Here is a 6,000-nt window from a genome sequence, read left to right on the forward strand (position 1 = left end):
AGCAGATAGATAGCCAGCCTCTCCTAATGGAGAGACTCTCTGAGAGAAGGTGGGGGCTGCTGAGATTGCTTGCTTGGCTTGCAGACTTCAATCCCCAGCACCCATATAAAGGGCCAGGCACGCTGGTGACTGGCTATAATCCCAGTGCAGGGGAGGCAAAGGCAAGTAGATCTCTAGAGCTTGCCGGCTGCCCAGCCTGGCCTAGTCAGTGAGCTACAGGTTCAGTGTGAAACCCTCTTTTCTCTCTCCCCGGCACCCTGAGATAGACTTTCTCTGTGTAACAGCCCTGGCTGTCCTGTAACTCATTATGTAGACCAGATTAGCCTAGAATTCAGAGGCTGGCCTGCTTCTGCCACCATGCTCAGTTGTGGAACCCCGTCTCTTAAAAGGTTTTATTTGTTTATATTATGTATATGGGTTTTGTCTGCATGACAGGTATAGATGGTTATGAACCACCATGTGGTTGCTGGGATTTGAACTCAGGACCCCTGGAAGAACAGCCAATGCTCTTAACCACTGTGAACCCCATCTCAAAAAAAAAAAAAAAAAAAAAAAGCAGGATAGAGGGTAATTGAGGAAGTCACGTTACATTGACCTCTCTGGTCTACACACACACACACACACACACACACACACACACACTCACTTAAAAAAAATAACTGCCAGCAAGGTAGGTGACCACTTGATCTCTGGTTTCCACATACACATTCATAACATAACATGTGCCTGTGAGTTCCCCAAAAAGTATGCCACCCCCACATGTAAGCACACGTGCACACACGTAAGTATGCAAATGCCTACACATTGCTTTTGTCTTTTTATTTTCTTCAGAGCACTGGGCCATTAAACTAAATTCCCAAGCTCAAACCTTAAGAAAATTTAATTGGGGGGGGGGGTTGGGGATTTAGCTCAGTGGTAGAGCGCTTGCCTAGCAAGCGCAAGGCCCTGGGTTCGGTCCCCAGCTCTGGAAAATAAAAAATTTAATTGGCAGGGTCTCACTAAAAACACGAGTCCCTCTGTAGACCAGGCTTCTCCTGACTCTGCCTCCAAGTACTGGGATTAAAGTGTGTTACCATGCTTGTCTCCAGTTTCTTTGATTTGTTTTATTTTTATTTTTATTTTGAGTCAGGGTCTTCCTGTGTACCCCTGGATGTTCTGGTACTCACTCTGTGACCAGGCTGGCCTCGAACTCAGAGAACTCCTCCGCCTCAAGAGGAGATTCTGACGGCATTTATCTCAGAAGTTGCTCTGAAATAGAACAAATGCCTGAGGGAGAGTATGTTCAGTACTGACAGTCACTACTGTTCTTATAGAGACAGTGTTTTTTTTTTTTTTTTTGGTTCTTTTTTTTCGGAGCTGGGGACCAAACTTATAGAGACAGTGTTAAAGGGCAGGCATGACCTACGGCCTGGGCTTCTGGGATGAGAAACAGGAAGCAGCAGGTGTGTGCTGCCCTCTCTCACTCCTCTTCCAGTCATGGTAGGCAACATCAAGGGTCCTTGTGAAGCCACTCTCCATTCAAGACAGGGACTCCCAGTGCCTACTGAGGCAAGCCTCTCAGCCCAACGTTTGCACAGGTTTCACCCCATATATCAGGGGCAAGAATGGGCCCCATGGTGGTTCAGGGAGTCCTTGACTAATCCAGTGGGGTCAGGAATGGAGTCTGGATGAGCCTATATCTCTGAAAGGAAAGATTTTCCTACCTGGGCCCCACCTGCTTTCTCCGTGAGGGGATTCTCTTCCAGGTATCCTCTGGATGCTCGTTGACTGTCCTGCAGGATGGGACAGCCAGACTAGGGGAGGGAAGAACAGAATGTGGAACTAGGAACAGGGAGAAGAGGGATTGCCACATAAGGCCAATCATAACCTTGACTGCCCCATGCCACAGGGCAACAAAGGTGCCCTTTGCATAGCCTCCCCTCCATCCTGGTGATGTCCCTTCCACAGTCTGCCACTCAGACTTGCAGCCCAAGGCCTGGGCCCATCTGTGTAAACAAAGGAAGCCTGGTTGCCTTTGACTTTCAGAGAAACAACCATGAATTGTTGGTGTGTCTTTAATAGTGCTTAGGAAATACTTACACCAAGACATTGTTTCTTGTTTATCTGAAACTTAGTGTTAACTAGGGGTCTGGTGACCTTTTTTTTTGGACTTATTTTTACTTTTTTATTTTATGTTTTCCTGTGTGTGCGTGTAAGCCATCTGCATATGGGTGACTTTGGAAGCCAGAAGAATGTGTTGGAGATCCAGGAACTGGGAGCTGCGTGACATGGGCGTTGGAACCATGTTCTGGTTCTCTGGAAGAAAGTCCTCTTAACTGTTGGGCCATCTCTTCAGATGCCTCTCACAGTGGGGGACAGTACACTCCAGGCTGTGTGGTGAGCACACAGATGAGTCTCTGGTTCATAAATAACCTTCTGGCATCGAGCCCCTCATCACTGGACCTAAGAGGGCAGCTAGGTGCTACCTAGGAGTTCTATTACACAAGAGGGTGGCTGTGGTAACTTTTATTGTCACTTACATATTTTAGGTCTGGTAGCCTTATTGCCATTTCTACCTGTCTCAGGAAAGCCGAGATAGTGAGGAGAATGAGAGGGGTGGGGCTGAGGCACCCATCAACTGAGACTCCTCCCACTGCTTCCTGTCCTCTCTTCTGCTCGCCATGCCTTCAGGAACAGACAGAAGGCAGCCTGACTCAGGGGTTTCCCCTCCAGAGCAGTTCTAGTGTGGGGCTACCTGTGAGGAGGGCGGCCGGCCGAGTTGCATTGGAGCAGGCCCACCTGCCTGAGGATTTCCTCCTACAGCTTCCCAGTAACTGGGAGAGGCCAGGACTTGCTTCTTATCCTTTGGCCTTGGCCTGACTCCAGCCTGTCTCTGCCGGAGGATTCACAGCTACCTTCTGGCAGCACCTACCCTCACAGCTGCCCTCTTGTGTAATAAAACTCCCAGGTAGCACATAGCTGCCCTCCTGGGTACAGTGAGAAAGGGCTTGATGCCAAGGGTTCATTTACAAGCCGAAGAGACACTTAGTTGCGTGTTCACATCACAGCCTGGAGTGCCCGGTGGATGCCATGCAGTCACCAGGGGGAAACTGAGCGCCTCCTGTCCAAACTCAAAGTTCTGCTTGCAACTCCTCTCACCTGGCAATCTTGATTGAGATTGCTGTCTCCGGCTACCATTATCCACACACCCATTATCTTATGCCAGGCCCTTTGCAAGGTACTTTATATTGGTTGTCTGACTGATTCTGACAGAACCTTTAGAGCAGAAGCTACTGGAACAGGCTCCCCTCGGCGGCCGCAGGTGTTATCCATGCTTACTGCTTGTGATGGGCACCATGATGTGCAGAAAGGGTGGCCCCAGTTGCTGGTAGCACCAGGGTATGGATGCCTTCAGACTTCAACCTCTTTGCTCAAGACCACCTTCACTCTGGGGTGGCCGGACTCAGATGGATGTGTGGCTTGATTAGAAATGATTCCAGAGGCCCATTCCAGCCCTGGAGCTCCCCATGGGGCCAGTCAAGGTCACCGTTGGTGCTGTGTGGCAATCCCGCTTCTCCCTGTTCCTGGTTCCACTTTCTTCCCCTCCCTTGGACTCAGATATGGGTCCAAGGGATCATCCTTAATAAATGCCACAGCAGCTATATGCCCAGCAGTCCCAGAACAACACAAAACACACAGCAGTTTCTAAAAATACAGTGGCCTGGAAGAAAGTTGGGGGACAGTATAGTAACCATAGCTTAGTACCTACTGGGCTAAAAGTTCCTAAAATCTCAACCCATGTCCAGTAATGGAGGCCTGGGTGCCTGCTCTCATTTTCAGCGAAGGCAGTTAGGTGTACAGGACACAGGGCAAACAAACAGAAGAACATCGGTACGTGAGTTTGCTTTCTAGAATCTAGGCATGTTACCTATCTCTGTGTCACTGTGACCACCATCCTGGACAGAATCATCAGAAAGACAGACTCATTGGGCATTCAGCTTTAGTCCTTCACAGCTGGGAAGATATGACCCAGAGGTACTGTCTGTAGCTCCTTCTCTGTGTGGCCATGGGTGGGACCAACTGGGAAGCAAGACCTACTTGGAACCAGGGATGGGTATAACCAGGGATGGGCTCTAGTGGCTTCCATGAGCCATGCCCCACCTCTGAAAGGCTCCACAGAATCCTGAATGGCGCTGCAAGGTGCTGCAAGCTGGGTATCCATCATTCGAAATGTTAAGCCCTGTGGGAGACACTGGCGATCTGAGCTACACAACATCTGCTTTCAGAGGAAACAGGCTCTTGGAGAAGTAAAGTAATCACCTTTGCTGGATAATGAACGAGCTGGTATCTCAGCCCAGATCTACAAAGACCACGGTCCTTGCTGTTTCTCTCAAACTGATGCTGGCCTGAAAGTTCCTTCTGGCAGTCCCCACTTGGAGAGAAGGGAGAATGTAGGGAACACCAGGCCAGGACACATGTTCCCCACCCAGAGCTTAATATTCTGCCCTGTCCCTCACCTGCACACTAGCTCAGCCCTAGCGTAAGCTCCACTTTATGTGGCTTTCTGTTCTCTGTTCTGCCTACCCTGAGGAAAGGCTTGCTCTCAAGCGTGAGGGTCAATGCTGACCGCACAGAGCAGGGCAGGCACAGCAGAGGTTTGCAGGATGGATGAATAAGGGAAAAACCAATAGCAGGGAATGGGGTTGTCAGACATCGTTCTGGGTCTGGAACCAAATATTTACCCTGCTCGTCGGGAAATCCTTGGATAAGCCTGGTTTTCTAAGGCCTATTTATGCTGCCTTCAGTGGCAGACATAATCAACTTGGTCATACTGCAGTTTGAACACCTGTTTCCACACATGGGGCCTGGGCATAGGAGATATTTGATCTTCAGTGCCTCTGCTCTTCATGCCCTCAGGGAATCTGCTGAACGATCTTTGTGCCCCCAGGAGGCTTCGGTAATGTGTTCTGCACCCCTCCTCTGGCTGCAGGTCAAAGTGGAGTTTTGATGTAGCTTAAGCTGACCATCCACATTCTGGCATGAGTTAAATTACAAGAGGAGGGGTTGGGGATTTAGCTCAGTGGTAGAGCGCTTGCCTAGCAAGCTCAAGGCCCTGGGTTCGGTCCCCAGCTCCGGAAAAAAAAAAAAAAAAAAAAAGAAAAAAATTACAAGAGGAACTGCTTGATGTGGGATAGGACGGACTTGCTTGAGACTGCTTTTGGCTTTTCGGGACACTCTCATGAGGGAATAGGTTTAGATGTGACGAGGGTCTGAGTCAAGCTTCAGAACTGCAGAGGAAGGGAGGCGTGGAGTGCTGTCGTTTCTTGGATTCATGGAGTTTCGAGGCAGATGGCAGTAGCATAGGGTTTGGATAGGGTGTGTTCTGAAAGGGCTCACATGTGACACAGTAAGAGGGCAGAAACAGTCTGTCTCTGTATTTTGAAGTGGGGCTTCTGGGATTAGCAGGTATCCCTTGCTGTGCTAGTGTGACAACCCAAGTTCAGTCCCCGGAGCCCACATAAAGGCCTGCAGTGGCATACATCTGTAATCCCAATGCTCCTACAGTGAGCACAGAAGGAGAGACAGGATAGCACTCTGCAGCAACAGACATACCAAGAGAGACCCTGCCTCAACAGGGTGAGACAGGTGAGAGCTGACCCCTGAAACTTGTCCCCTCACCTCTATCCCTGTGCTGTATACTCCTCACCTACTAACAAGTTAATCAATTAAATAAGAAGTAGGACTTTGGTGGGACTGGAAAGATAGGTCAGTTAGCAAAAAGGGATCACCTTGTAGGGAGGATCTGAATTCAATCCCCAACACCGACATAAGAATGGCAGCCATGTGATGTGGTTTTGTACTCCCACTTCTGGGAAGTGGAGACAGGAGGACCTCTGGGGTTCACTAGCCAGCCATTCTAGCCTAATCGGTGAGCTCCGGGCCAGCAGTTTCCACATGTACACATATTTATGTGCATCCACATGTGCCCCCCCCAAAGTAGACAACACATTTAAAACAAAT

Source organism: Rattus norvegicus, chromosome 10, assembly GCF_021556685.1.
Source record: "Rattus norvegicus strain SHRSP/BbbUtx chromosome 10, alternate assembly SHRSP_T2T, whole genome shotgun sequence".
Classification (NCBI taxonomy): Eukaryota; Metazoa; Chordata; class Mammalia; order Rodentia; family Muridae; genus Rattus; species Rattus norvegicus.